Source organism: Thalia democratica, chromosome 2 (assembly GCF_965202585.1).
Source record: "Thalia democratica chromosome 2, ktThaDemo2.hap1.1, whole genome shotgun sequence".
Classification (NCBI taxonomy): Eukaryota; Metazoa; Chordata; class Thaliacea; order Salpida; family Salpidae; genus Thalia; species Thalia democratica.
In genome coordinates, this window is record NC_139166.1 from 11,895,068 (window position 1) to 11,911,290 (window position 16,223).

Here is a 16,223-nt window from a genome sequence, read left to right on the forward strand (position 1 = left end):
AATTTTTAGATTATTATTTAAAAAAATATGCAAAATAATATTGTATGGATTGTTGCGAGTCTAAAAATATATCAGATAGGAAAATTATTTGAAGTTCAAAAGCTTGAATTGAAAAATAGCAGACCAACACCAGATATTGCTATTAATCAAGACCGCAATTCAAGTGGTATGAAATTTTTATTTTTAATTTTGTTTATATTTCAGATTTTCTTCATTTGTTAAGATTTATTTTTACAGTTTTATATTGTAATATAGGTAAAAATGTAGAAGTTAAAAAAAATAGCTTTTTAGATTTATTCTACAAAAAATTTTAAATTTTTAACTTTAAATTTTTATACTGAAGATTTAACATTTTTATACAAAAGATAAAGATAGTATATTAAAAGCTGCAACAAACTAAAAGTATGAGTTATTTTGAGTTTAAAAAAAATATTTTTTGTTGATATAAAATAGATATTGAACATTATTTAGAAGTTGCACAGAGAAAAATGTTTTGAGGTATTAATTGTTATACTTAGTTGACTATTTATTTGTAGTTTAGGGCCATAGGGGGGGGTAAGCCATGTTTTTTAGAAATTGATCTTATTTTGATGAAATTTTTAAAGCTTTAAGATACTTTTTATTGTTTTAAAAAATTCGAATTATTTTTTGAGATATGACCAGTCAAAGTCGGGCCGCATAGTAGGTTACCTATGGGAAGGGAAAACTAAATCAGCGAAAAAAAGCTAGTTTGTTTAAAATCTATCTCCTCCTACATTTTTCAAGCAATCTTCTTCAAGCTTTAGGAGTTTAATCTATATACAGTAACAAAAAAATATTACTTGTGAATTTAAAAATTTGTAATATTTTATTTTTTTGAAAAAAAAAACTTTTATTTAAAAATTTTTTTTATAAATTTTTTATTTATTTTAATTATCTAAATTCATAAGTAACGTTTTTTTTTGTAATGTAAGGAACATTTTCTAAAATTTGAAAAAGATTGCTTGAAAAATGAAGTAAGAGATAGATATTTAGTAATTTTTTAAATTTCCGTGAAAATTAGCCCCGAAAAATTTGCGGCCCAAAAGTTTTAATTTAGGGTATTTTTTGAGAAAAAAAATTGCGCACCCCCTGATTAAAATACCACGCTACGCCACTGTTAACAACTATAAAGTTCTGCATATAAAAAAAACACATTTTATAATAAAAAATCTTTCAAAATCTTATTTTATTCTAATTCTCAAATTTTCGTGAATGATAAAAAATAGTCTACAGTGGAATACTTCTTTGAAACCCATGCTTTAAAGCCATAAAGACTTGTTTTACCTGGCATTATTTATAAACAGCATTGTAAAAGTTAAAATACATCTAAATACTTTTTAAGGTGAATGTTAAAAACAAAAGTTAGTTATTTATTTCCTTTATATTGTTTTGGGATTAGAGAGAGAGAATGTGAATAATTATTTCCAAGGTGTAAAAAATCTTAAAAATCTGCTGATTGCTGAAGTATAACAAACACTATTTGGTATATTTTCTTACTTATATTTGGGAAATTAATTCAACAGCATAAAAGCTTACGATTACTTAATTTGCTTTTAAAAAGTCATAAATTAGTTACCCTTAACATTTGAAAAAGAAGAAAACCTACTGTTCGTTTTTTGTTTACAACATTTTTTAATAAAAACTTTGTTGTCTCTTTATACAAGAAAATTTACGGGCAATTGAAATAAAAATGTTTTCGATAAATAAAATGAATAAAAAATTAATACTTTAATGGGAATTTAAATTTTTTATAGAGTGAATAATACTCAGAATAATATATTATTTTTGATGTGCATTAGATTTAGTTCATTTTTAATCAATTTTTTGGATGGTTTTTAATATGATAATTTTACTAAATACTTAAATTTAAACTTTTTTCAGGGATTCAGTCCAGGCTATGTACTTGTACATATTAGATTGGAGTACACCAGTTATATTCTAAACTAAAAAATAGTAATTTAGTGTTACAAATACAATTTTAAGAACTATAAACATTTTTAAAACATTTCAATGTAAAAAAAACACATTTTAAATGAATAAAACAATTTTTAAATAAATTGCAGTTAGATAATTAATTTTCCGTAAAAATAAACTTTGATAGAAAGTTCCCTTGAAACCAAAACTTTAAAAGCCATTTCAGATTTGTTTTACATGGCATTATTTTTAGAAGGGGGACACTAGAAAAGTAATAAACATCTAATATTCTTTTTTTTTTAAATGTTAAAAACATATCTTTTTCTTATGTGGTTTTGAGAAAATAAGGAAAGTTTGTATTAGTATTCAAATTAAAAAATCTTTACGAATTTACATTTAATTAAGCAGCAAAAATATTCTTTAATAAGATGAGTATTAAACTTTGAATGACAAAATATAAATTAAACAAATTATGCCTTGTAAATAAAGTAGGAGGTTATAGAATTTCATTTTTCAGCTTTTGAGGAGGTCTTCATTAATCAATTTTAAAAATTAAGCATCAAGTGTATTAGAATGCGTCTTGCACAGATTTAAAACACTGTACTATATACTAAATAAAAATAATACTGCAAATACTTTTTATTGAATTGATGAACTCATAATATAACTGTACACTTTGCTATTTTTCCCTTTAAAACACAGAAATAACTATTTCTGAGAAATGAACAAAATGTTTTCTGTTTTAATTTAAAATGACTTAATTGACTGTAAAAGAATTTTACAGTAATGATTTAACACTACAAGTAACAAATATAATATGTGTAATGAAAAAGTTTTTGATTTTGAGGTCATCAAAAACATTCCAAACCCAGTCCATAGTTAATAGTTTACTGAACCATAAAAAATAAAAAGATTATTTGATGATTAATTGAAATATATTTTGTTTATGTAGGTTGACTTGAATTAGTAGGACAATTTAATACACACGCAGTTTTAAACCAATACTGTTTAGAAAGTTTTTGGTGAACAATATTAAAATTAAATAAGGTTTAAGCTATTACTACATTAGAGTTTCATAAGGTTAACTATCCATAGGATGCAAACGATCCAAAAGGAGTGGCAACTTAAAAAGTAGCATCCATGGCTTTTTCTTATAACATTAATGCAGTACCACATCATATTTATTTGTAAAAAGGTATAATAGTTTTAATGCAAGTGATATTGCAAGTCTGCTTTTTTTAAACAACACATGAAGTTTTATGCTATAAAGCATAATACTAAGTATACTAATTATATAACAAATATTGAATCTGATTTCATTGAGCCCTTGTTTTTTAACATGCTGATTGCTAAAGTGATACAAAAAACATTAATACAAGTTTTTGGTATATTGTTGTAAAAGGCACTTGTAAAAAGCTAATGAAACAGTCTTTAAGATGAAAATCTTTATAAAAATAACAAGTTAAGCTTGTGGTATGGGTGTAAAAAATAGATGATATCTAGACGGTATACTATTTTCAGTTAATATAAATAAAAATTTTAATAAACAGCATAAATGCTTACACACATACTTAATCTGCTTAAAAACATTGTATGTTAGTCATCCTTATCACTCAAAAAAGTAGAAAATTAACTGTTTCATGGTTTTACTATGGTTTTGCTCAAGATAGTATATTAATCCATTATTGTATAGTTTTTCCTAAGTTTTTAGGATATGGATTGTGGTACAACTAAATTTATCGGTACTATTCATTATAATTAAATCATACCTGTTTAAAATACTTATAAATATTAGATGCTATTTTAGTCTACTGTATTTAAATCAGACAACATGAGTAATGTATCTATTTTATAAAAGGACCACAAAACTTTATTATAAAATTACTTTTTCAAAGATGTAAGATATATTTTTAATAACTTTGAATAAATAGACCTTAATAACAATTTAAGTCTAGATTTAAAATACTTTAAAACTTCAAAAAATGTTAACTATAAAACGTTTAAAGAACTCTTAAACGATTAATTAGTACTAAATAAAAACTTTTAATAAACTAAATAAACAGTTATAAAACAATTAAAAACAAACAACTTGCAGTTCTACAAAGTGTCTAATAGTAAATTTTAGCAGTAAGTCAATACAAGCTCTAGGTCTTATCAACTACTATTCCAAGATAGTTATAACATTGTATTAAATACTTGTGTTCTAGTTCAATAATTTTGTTACATTCAACATTTAAACTTTAAATACTAAAACAACGTATAAGCATATAGAAGATTCAATCCGTTACCTATTTACTTTCCTAAATATTTAAATTATAATTTTTTTTTAAGATTCAGACTTTGCTATGTACACTGTACACGTTACCGTAAGGTAAACTAGTAGTATTCTAAAAAAAAGTATTTTAGCATCAAAAATATTGTTTTAAACCTTATTAACTTCTTTAAAACTTCCTCATGTAAAACAACACATTTTAAGAAACAACTAAAAACACGAAAAGTAAAATTTGGTTTAATATTAAATAAATGGTAAAAAATATTTTGTAGAAAGCTTCTTTGAAACTAAACTTTAAAAGGCATTGAAAATTTGTTTTACAGCGCATTATTTGTAAAAAAAAAGGAAGGCATTAAAATAAATTAAAAAACATTTAAAATGATTTTTTAGCTAAATATTAAAAGCAAAACGTTTTTTTTTTTGTGAGGTATTGATATTAGAAATAATGTTGATATTATTTCCAAGGTGAAAAAGGCTTTACAACCTTATAATTATTAGATATCCATTCAACAGCACGAATAAGTTACTTGCATTTCATACAATATTAAATAAAATCAATTTAAGTATTGTACATTTATTGAGAAAATATTTATTAAAATATGATGAGGTCTGAATTAAGAATTTATTGTATTAATATTTGTTTTCCAATTGTACAAGAATGCTTTGACCAAATTTTTAAAACAGTATACTTAAAAAATTAGATAATAAGCTACTAATTACAAACTAATTTGTAAAAATGTTACTGTACGTTGTGCAGTTTTTACATAAATAACACAGAAATAATTGTTTCTGAGATATAAACAAAAAGCTTTTTTATTTTAATCTAAAATAGATTGCTTGATTGATTTTGAAATATTTAAATAGTATAAAATTAACAACTATTACATGTGTAATTAAAATGTTTAAGATTTTGAGCTCATTTAAAGATACTCTAAACCCAGTTAGTAGGTAATAGTTTACTTAAATATAAAAAAAAATTAGTAGTTTAAATGCTGATTACTTAAAATTCATAGTGTTTGTGTAGGTTGATTTGAACTAGTAGAACAACTTCATATACTTGCAGTTCTAAACCAATACGCTTGAGAAAGTTTTTGGTGAAAACCTTTAAATTTAAGGTATAGTTCAAGCTAATACTACATTAGGGTTTCCTAAAATTAGCTACCCATGGGCTGCAAAAGGGCCAAATGGGGGTTGTGAGGAGTATAGAAGCCACAGTAGTGACATGAGAGTAAAATTTCAATATTTATGCCTAAGATAATAAAAGAGAATTTTTCAAACGATGCAAGCCAACAAATTTTTTTCACAGTATCTAGGTTGAACCTAACTTATTTAACTACAATAAAAAAAGCGAAATTGTGAGAAAAAATTATTTTAATTATTGTTTAAAACTTAGGCTATTCTTTAGGAATGTGTCTCACTTTTGCTAGAGTTTTTCTAAAAAAAACTTCAAACGATCCTCAGTCAGCCAATTTTTTTCACAAATTTAGGCATGAATAATCTGAAGTCAAACTTTCTTTACTAATTTACTATTGTATAAATGAGCTGAATATAAAGATATTAACTGTACTACTGCAACTAAACCTCATTTCTTTCCATTTTTAATATCTATTAGATGTAAACTTTCTCTAGGTATAAAGTCTAAAGTCATCTTTTTTTAAACAAAAATAAACTTAAGGTCACTTGCTTTAAATTAAATATACTCTACTAATGGTGGCCTTTTGTTTCTAAAAAAAGCTAATTTTTAAAGAAATTATTCAAAAAATACTTCCTGTTAAAAAAATAATAGTTTTTATATCAAAAAAAAACTTCTTATTATGACTTGATGTTTTAAGTAATAATTTTTAAAGTATCACAATTCTAAGTTTCTTTCTTAAGAAAAAAATATCAAAATTATCTGATTGTGAGATTTCCTAATATACTATCATAAAACTTGGATCCAATTTATTAATGAAAAATTTTAGTTTCATATAATTTATGTACCGCTTTTAAACTGAGATGTTGATGAACGTGAATAAAATCTAAACTGATTATTAAAAACAAAACTATTTTATTATGACCACTCCGATGAAAACTTTTATATGTCTCTGACTCATGTTTGAAAAGCATCAAAAACGAAAACAACATTTATTTAACTGACATTTTTTGTTTAAGTACTTGGAACTTATTCTTAAACTAAAATTATAGTTCAAAATTATAAACATAAGTAATAAAATTACTGTTAAGTTATTCAATAAATTTTATAGTAACAAAGGATGTGCAATTATCTTCAGTCAGTCAATATTATTATAACTGTTTTAAGTTTATGTAATTTCTAAGTCTGGTTTATAAAAATATAAGCACATAACGATAGCAAACAAACTAAGAATGTTTAAAAACACAAAAAATATTTTAAAACCTTAGGAATACTCAGGACAGTTTTTTATTTTAGAAAATTTTCTATTTATCACTAGCAGATTTGGTTTTGGTAGTCTTATAAAAACTTAAAAAGGCCAACTCATATTAAGTTTCATTCAAATAACTGTTTGAAATTGTAATTGTCTTTTAATTACTAATACATTAAAATGACATAGTTTTTATACATTTAAAAAAAAAACTGAAGTTGTAAAGACTAAAAATTAATACACTATACAAAATATAATGAAATATAATGTTGAAAGTTATGTCGGTACCTGCTTAATTTAATCTGAGATTAAATTTGCTTTTATATAATAATTTTTAGATACTTTGTTGACACTTTACTCTTATTTTTTTTTATTTTTTTTAAACTGGTCTTTAAAAAAATCATACAAGTTGTTTAAATTTTTATGTTGTTTTTGAAAGTGGTCAGAGTTTTGTGCATTTATTTTTCGCTGATAGAACAAATAGAATAAGAAAAAGTTGTTATAAACCCAAATAAATTCATAGTTTTTTACACAAAAACTCAGATTAATAGTCAATTGAATGATTCACTTTTATTAACTAACTAAACTGGCTAAAGCAGAGTTTTAGTGTCTGCTATTAAATTGGTTTTTAATATGTTTCTTTTTTTGTGTGGTTTTTTATTATGTACTGGACGTTAAAAGGTATCTGCTGTGGTTTTTTAAGTATACTATGTTTCGGAGTTACTCATTTCTTAAATACAAGTTTACTATTGTACGTTTTTTTTTATCACTTTAGATTGGAATCCTGCGCGTAAATTACTCTGCTAAATCTTGTTTTTAAAATCAGAAACCGACCCTAGTTTAATAACCGTACATTTGAATAAGTAAATCTAGCGGTTGCAACTACTTTTTTTCCTTAGCTAAAATTTCAGTCTTAAAATATTCAGAATTAAAATTGTGAGCTTTTAGCAGCAAAATTCGATTGTCGTAGTTTCAATATGAAACAACTGATTTAGACTTTCAAATTCCAATATTGTATAAGAAGTATAAACTTAATTTTTTATAAGTTTTAAAACACCAAACAAGTATTTTCCAAGTGTTCAAAATTACACGTCATGTCAACTTAAAGTGTAAACTTATAACTAATTTTAGTCTTTAAAATTTTCTGTAAATGTGTTTACTAAATTTAAGGTGATAAGTAGAACTAAATACGGCAGTTGCAAAGATTCGAAATAGATGGAAAACTTTAGGATAGGCGAAAGTTAACTATGAACAAAAAAATGCTAAAAATAATTTTCCAGTTCTAGACTAATTAATACGGGTGTCGAATGATAAAAAAAGTTATATAATTGTTCAAGATTGTTGACTAAACTACCTTTTTGGATAACACATAAGATCTCTCTCAAATATTATTCACTTATAATTACTGGATTGAATATATTGTTGCTTCATTAATAATATAAATTATATATATATATATATATATGCAAACTTGTTAACAATGTGAACAAAACTAAAATAAAAAAGTTTACTAAAGTTGTTCAACTAGATGGACTTAAATTAAAACTACATGATTTGAAACATAAGTTTAAAACAAATTAGTTTGACAATTAAACAATTCTTCATTGTGTATTTTGTCATCTTAAAAGTCAGTTTTTCTTATAATGAATTTAAGTTATTCTTATTATAAAACATTATCTTTGAGAAGTAAAATTACATATTTCTTTATTGATTAGCTTCTAGTTGATTATGGCGTATATCAGATGCTCCCAAAACAAAACAAACTGTTTTAAAATCGTTTTTAATCTTTCTCCATAGTTATTTAAGGAAATAACTAAGCCTTTTGGAATAACATCATTATAAAAAAGGCTCAATTGAAAATCTAATTTTTGAAATTAGTTTAGAGCAATTATGACCTCAATAACACAGTAGAAATTTAATTTACTTCAATTTCATTGTCTTATTTCAAAATTTTTACCAATTAATTTAAAAAATCTTAAGTTTCTTATCTTTCTTCAAAAGTTTTTTACAAAAAAATAATAAACCCTAAATTGTATGTACTTTACAATAAACCCTTTAACACCAATTGTGAGTATTTTATGGTTTAACGAGCTTTTGGACGTTGTAGACCAATTTTTTTAACGTGCTGGTCATTCAATTATGACTTGCAAGGTTTTAATGTTATTTATTATCAAGAAAAAAGATTCGTTGCTTAAAAATTACAAGAAAGTAGTTATTTTAACGAATATTATTTATTTTGAAATAAACGAAACAGTCTAAACATTTATAACTTCACAAAAATAGTAACAGCAAATTTATAAAGCAGAGCAATATCTTTTCAAACTAAAACATGTTGCATTAAATAAATAGTAGTAAACACAAATTTTAACAAAAGTAAAACATCATATTGAATTTTACAGATAATTGAGGCATTTTACAAAAAAAAATGGAATTTTATAAATAAATATGGCATCTTATAAAGAGATGAGGCATTTTATAAAGAAATTTTGAATTTTATAAATAAATGTGGCATTTTATAAAGCGATGAGTCATTTTATAGAAAAATGTTGCATTTTATAAAGAGATGTGGCATAACCTCGTGTTGAAAAAAAATTTAACTTGTTTGTTAAGCAGTATATTTATAAAAATATCCAACGCTTAAACGAAATTAATAAAAGAAACTCATATAAGCCCATTTCAAAGTAATTTCTGTTTATAGAAGTTGAACAAATTAAAGCAAAAGAATTTCAAAATTAATTTCAAAGAAACTATAAGGATGTTTACTAGATATTTTTATTTTTCACGGTTTTATAGTTAACATTCAAACACATTTATTTCTGTTTTTTGCTTTCTATCATTTTAAACAATTAAATATATAACCACTGAAGGGACATTATAAAACAATCGTTAAACAAACTAGTTTAAATTATACATAATTAAAACAAATGTAAGAAATCAGTTTTATTTCAGTTCCCAAATTTTTAATTTCTTCTTGTTTTAGTGCTCTATTTTCAAATGTCTCCTGAGACTCTGAATGTACTTAAACGCCTTCGGGCACTTTTCACACTTGATGGTTTTACATCTGAATGTTTAATCTGATGCTGATTTAAGTTGTCCCTGCGCTTGAAGCCTTTACCGCATCGGTCACACTTGAATGGTTTTGTATCTTTATGGGTTTTAAGGTGCCTGGATAAACTCGAATCGAAGCTGAAAAAATTACAATTTCAATTCCTTTTTTATTGTTAGACAAAAATAAATGGCGGGTAAATTCCTATGGCAGATTGTTTAAAATACATAAAAACTTTTTGAACGAAACCTGAACACTTTGAAGCATTTGTGACATTCGTGTAACTTGGAGTTTTTGTGGTGATCAGTTATATGCCTGTTTCTTGTATTTCTACTTGTGAACACTTGATTGCAAAATGGACAATTGTACTCATCAACATGTTCTGTTGATTGCGTTGTTACATGTTCTGAAAATTCATTTTATTGTTATAAAATAAAAACTACTTTTGTCTATTTATATTATGAAGTGTAGTTGATACTCGGAAAAAAAAAATTATAAATAAGATCGCATTTTTATTAATATAAATATCTTAAAAATAGTGAAAAATACCAAAACCAAGTTTTGTTAACCTTGGTTGTTGAAACTAGCAGCTTGATTTTGTGAAGATTGTTTCAAATATTTTGCTTTTTTATGTGTAGATTTATCAAACTTCCTTTCTGTTAATTATCCTAATAAATTAAATCTTAAGCAAGTTATATATTTTTTTATTAATGTTTTAAATTAAACAATCAATAAAAACAATTCTACTTCTTTTTCCATTTAGACATCTTTATAACAAAGCAAACTAAAGTAAAACATTAAAGTTGTACAATAAAAAATATAGTTAACTTTAAATATTATAAGGTTGAATAAAATTGTAGTCAAATTTTTAAAACAAATGGCCTTTTTCAACTTAATTCTTAATTGAAGTTTCAAAGCTTAAAACTTTGTTTTTCATTTATTAGTCATTTGTTTAACTAGCATTTAAAGAATAAGTACAACATTAATAGAAAAACTAAATTCTCTATTAAAGTTAAATTACTAAATGAAATTGTTTAATTTATTACGTTATGCGGTTTAAAACAAATAATGCAAGTAAAGATCATACATTCTAAATCTAGTAAAAACTAATTGCTAGATTTTGAGAGAAAAATAAGCTGAGATGACTTAAATATACAGTTAAAGTCCAATAAATTTCTGAATATATGACACTGCTACACAGTTGTACTAAAGTTTTATAACCATCTCTAAGATTACTGTAACAAGTGTAACATTAACAGTATAAGTTTTAGATACAAATTAGTATCTATTAAAGCATCTATTTTACTAAATAACTGATGTTTCTAAATACTTTACTAAGATGTCTTCGAACTTTAAAAATAAAACCTTAATGTAACATAATTAATTTGTATTAATTATTAAATATTAAGCTAGTTGTTTTAACAAACATAATTAAATTAGACTGTGTTTAAATGTAACAGGGTTGCCAATTTACCTGAAAACCTGGAAAAACCTTGAAAAACCTGGAATTGGACAATTTAGGCAAAAATAACCTGGAAAAACCTGGAATTTGAGAAATTTTTAAAGAAACCTGGAAAAACCTGGAATTTTGATCAAAAAACCTGGAAAACCTGGAATTCTAAATAATTTTTACATATACAGTAGTGAAATTTCGATTTTATACAAAAAATCTATCATATAAATAAGATTTTTTGTCATCATCAAAAAAATGTTTTATTAAAAAACACATTTAAAGTAACTTTACAATATCTTTTCAATGTTTTTATACTATTTAACACATTTTCTTATATAGAAATTAACTTAAAACTAAAAATAGACCTAAAAATGTGTAATTTTAAAAACCTGGAAGAAATTTGAAAAACTTAAAAAACTTTTGATAAAACGAGTGACAACCCTGATGTAAAAACTTCATATTTTCTTAGCTTTATTTAGCAAGAGTTACTTAAGCAAGTAACAACCATTAAAATTAGTATTATAAACTTTATTCTTTGTACGATTGATATATACCAATTTTATTTAAAAAATTATTGAACTATATTTTTTAAATCAACAGGTGTAAAAAATAAAAGATCTCAAAAAACTAAATATCATTTAATTAAGGAAATATCAATGTGTAAATTTGTAGAAATACCTATCTACAGGGTTGCCATATGTTTTTGACAAATTTTTTCCAGGTTTTTAAAAGTACATATTTTTAGGTCTTTAATTAGCTTAAAGATAGGTTTAAGTCATAAAACTGTGTTTAATAGTATAAAAACATTGAAAAGACACTGTAAAGCTACTTTAATTGGTTTTTTAAGAAAAACAATATTTGATGATGACAAAAATTATTATTTATATAACAGATCTTATGTGTCAATACGTAATTTAAGTACAGAACATTTAAATTTTTTTTAAACCAAGTTTTTTTTTTTTTTTTTCAAAATTTCAAAAACTCCAGTTTTCCAGGTTGTTTAAGGTTTTTTGACAACCCTGTATAAAACAATCTTTAGGTATTAATTATAAACAAGAAAAAAACCACTAAAAATCAAATTACTTACTTTTATTATTTATGTTTGCATCATCTGGTACGTTTGATAGTAAAGCTTTACGTTTATTTTGTTTATTTCTAGTACCTGAAATTTTTATAAAAACATTTACAATTCATATAGAGATCAATAAAGTTTTGTCATTAGTCAAGAATTTTTACAAAGTTTATATATATATATAGTTTTACAATTTAATTAACATGTTTAAGTTTTAACTTGTACAATTTTTTAAAAACAAAATCAAGGTTATTATGTAGATTCTTGACAGTATGGTATCTAGATTATTCACGAAATAAGATAAATTATTTTAAAAATCAGGTGAAAAAAGACTATCATGTAGTAAAAGTATCACTTTTAAATTTATATAAAGATCATTAATGTATAAGTCAATAAGAACTAAAAAATTACATAAAGCTCTTACTTGCAAATCAAGTTAACTAAAATAAATTACATGTTTAGCATTTAATTAACAGTAATAACTGAAGAAACTAATAAATTAAATATTTATTTTGAAACATTTTACCCGACCCAAAGTCAAGCATTGAATATTAAAGTTTATACTCACTTGGAGTATTGTTTTTGTCAGTTTTAGGAATTTGGTGTGAGTTATGCTTTCTTCTGCAATAATGCATGGTTCCATGATGTATGATACCATAATCTTTTCTATTATTTCGCTCTCCTGTTTGATAATCAATTATAATTATTATATTATAAAAATTAAAGCTATGTATAATAATGTCAATATTATTTTTATTATAATTGACCACTTAAGTATCGAAGTAAGTAACAAAGATAAAAGTTTAAGCACAACTAAGTTTTTAATCTACTGAAATATTTTAGCAAAAAGTATTTAGTATGTCTTTGAAATATGTATTTATAATGATATTAAATATAAGTGCAATCAAAAAAATTATATAACAAGTTAAAAAATACATGTGGTGTTTATAAATCAGTTGAAAAAATTTATTAAAATATTTTATTTGTAATTTAGATTTAAAGCAATAAGTCTTCAAAAATTATTGTCAACATTCTTTTTTTTTTAAATATAATTCTAATAAATAAATTAATTATATATAATTCTAATTAAAATAAATTATATTAAACTACCTTAAAAAGATTGTTTTAATACATATTTGTAAAAGTCACTTTTTTGAATATATTTTGCTTCAAAAAATGGATTTTTCATATAACTCGAACTTAATAAAGCTTTTTAAACACAAAATATATTTCAAAACTGCATACTCATCTAGTAAATACACTAACAAAAAAAAGTTAAAGTATCAAACATACTTATAATAAACTATGTCAAAGAAATAACTTACTGAGACCATAAGATTTGGATGCTTCATTTTTCTGACTTTTATGCAAATTTACTTCTCCAACATTCAAATCGTGATTTCTTGCATCTTTAACATTTGAATCGTGATATTTTGCATTTTTGGTACTTAGACTAATTTCTTTTGCCTCTTTAATATTTAAATCAATTTCATTTGAATCTTTAATATTTAAATCCATTTCTTTTGCATCTACAATATTATAATCAGGGTCTTTCGCATCTTCAACATTAAAGTAAGATTCTTCTACATCTTTAATATTTAAGTCGGTAGCTTTAGCATATTCAATATTTAAATCAGCATTTAATTCATCTTCAATATTTGAATCAGGATCTATATCACTTGTAATTCCTATTAACCAAAACAACATTTTATTTTTACATTTTTTACTATTATTAAAGAAGTTATAAAAAGCTATTCAATGTAGCTAATGTGGCTTTCTAATAAGTCTACATTAAAATAATCTTCTTAAACCTTAATAACATCATTGTTTACTGAAAAATTAATGCTTTTATAAAAGACTCAGAAAAAACTTTTTTAGGTTTAAGGGTAAAAATACATAAGGATAAAGATACATATGTTAGTAAAATAACTAACCACTCTGGGCAACTACAATATCTCTTTTATTCTGATTAACTTTAGTAATTAAATCATCAGTTTGAGAGCAGCTATGCTTTAATTTAGGACGTCTTGGATATCTAATCATATATTAAATTTAAGTTACAAAAACCTAATTCTATACTACTAAATTTTATAAGTCAACTGACTTTTTTAATTTGTTTTTTACAAGGTCTACTTCTTTTGAAAAAGTACGCCAACAACTAAGTAGAGCTCTTTTTTGCACTTCCAAGTAATAGAGATCTTCTTTCAGTTTTGGAATTTTTTTGATATTTTCGGACAAGTCTGATGAAAATATAGTTTAAAATAAAAGTATTTATTTAATGACAATAAAACCAATTACTTTTTCAGCTTTATTTTATACTGCCATACAAAACACCACTTTAACTGAGTAAGTTCAAAATATACAAGTAATTACAGCTTACTTTTATTCTCAAATTTCAGCTTAATGATATCTTTTTTAAGACAAAATATAATATTGTCTTGCCTTCGAATTACTTCTTTATAATTGAGTGAACCTGTGATTTTAGTTTATAACAATTTTCTTTTCTTTTAAAAATATTTATTACTATTTTTGCAAGTCAGAGTTTTCAGTTACTTTCAATTTAGTTAACCTTTTCAATAAAAAATTTTATAAATAATTTACATATTTCAAAGACCTAAATACTTTTTTTGTTAAATACAAATATTTGCTTAATTTTTACAGCAGGCTTTGTAGAAAAAGTTAAAACTTGATTAGTAGAGTTTAACTGTTGTAGTTAACAGGGTTGATAGTACATATCAAGCTACATTTCTGATAGTTTAAAAGTTAAAAGAGTTCATGAGTAAAAATGTCAGTTGTTAGTAATCAACAATACCTGCATTGTTAAAATATTTAATTTTTCCTTCTATTTAGGCTTTGGAAGACAAACATATTAAATATGAAAAGTCATCTTTTTTTAACAGTAAAATGTTAAGGTTTCAAAATTCAAACAGTTTTATATATCAAGCAGAAATAAAGTTTACATAACTAGTAGAGATTTTTTAAAACTAACTTGTGGTATTTCTACTAGAGTTTTCAACATTTTGTGAAGACTCAGAACTGTTTGTTACAACTTCACATTGTTTCAATGGGTTGACATTGTATTCACTAACATTGTTTGGGTCTAACACAACATTAAGAAAATCATTTTTTAATGAAATTTCCATGTTTGTTATCTTAGATTCCATAGTAACTTCTTAATAAAATATAAACTGAAGTTAGTTGCTGACATACAGGTAATACAAAGTAAAAATATATTTTTTTTCTTGTTATAGGTTCAAGTTGTTGACTATGACCTTTCCAATAAATAATAAAACAGTAAATATTAATATTTTTAACTATTATATCAGGCTAATTAAGCATTACTTTTTTGTTAATAAAAACTAGTTTAAAAAGTAGAATATAAAACAGCTCAAACCATTGTCTTTTCTTATTTGTTTTGTAAAACCGATATGAATATTATTATCAACTTGAGAACACTGGTCTACATAATAACTAGGATTTTCCAACCTAAAATTATATACGATTGAAAATTTAGTTCATACACATGGTATTAGCCAAGTAATTTATTGTATCTATAAAAAATTAATATGAGAAAAAATTCAATCAAATGAAGTAAAAATTAATTAAATAGTTAATAAAGAAGTTATACTTTAAAATACATATAAAAATGTTAAGCAAGTTTTTTAAGTAAATTGAAAATAGATACATAAAAATTCAAACTAAAAAAATAGTTATAAGACCATATCAGTAAAAGTGTTATAAACTTAGAAAAAATAGGAGTTTTTATCAATTTCTTCAAGCAATCTTTCATTTTTATAAAACTTTTTTTTTGAAATATGTATATATAAATTACTTAAAATAACTATTGTTTGAAATCTCTTTTAGTTATAGATTAAAAAATATTTAAAGTTTTGCAAAAAAAATGGTTGGTTGATAATTATAAGATCTACATAGGTATCTTAATTTTGGAAAAGTTCATTATTTTTCGAATTGTGACCCTTAAACTAATTTTTAAGAAGCTAAATTGTCAGATTTAAATTGTGTTAATTCAAATAGTAGTGCACCTATGAAATTAAGATTAAGCT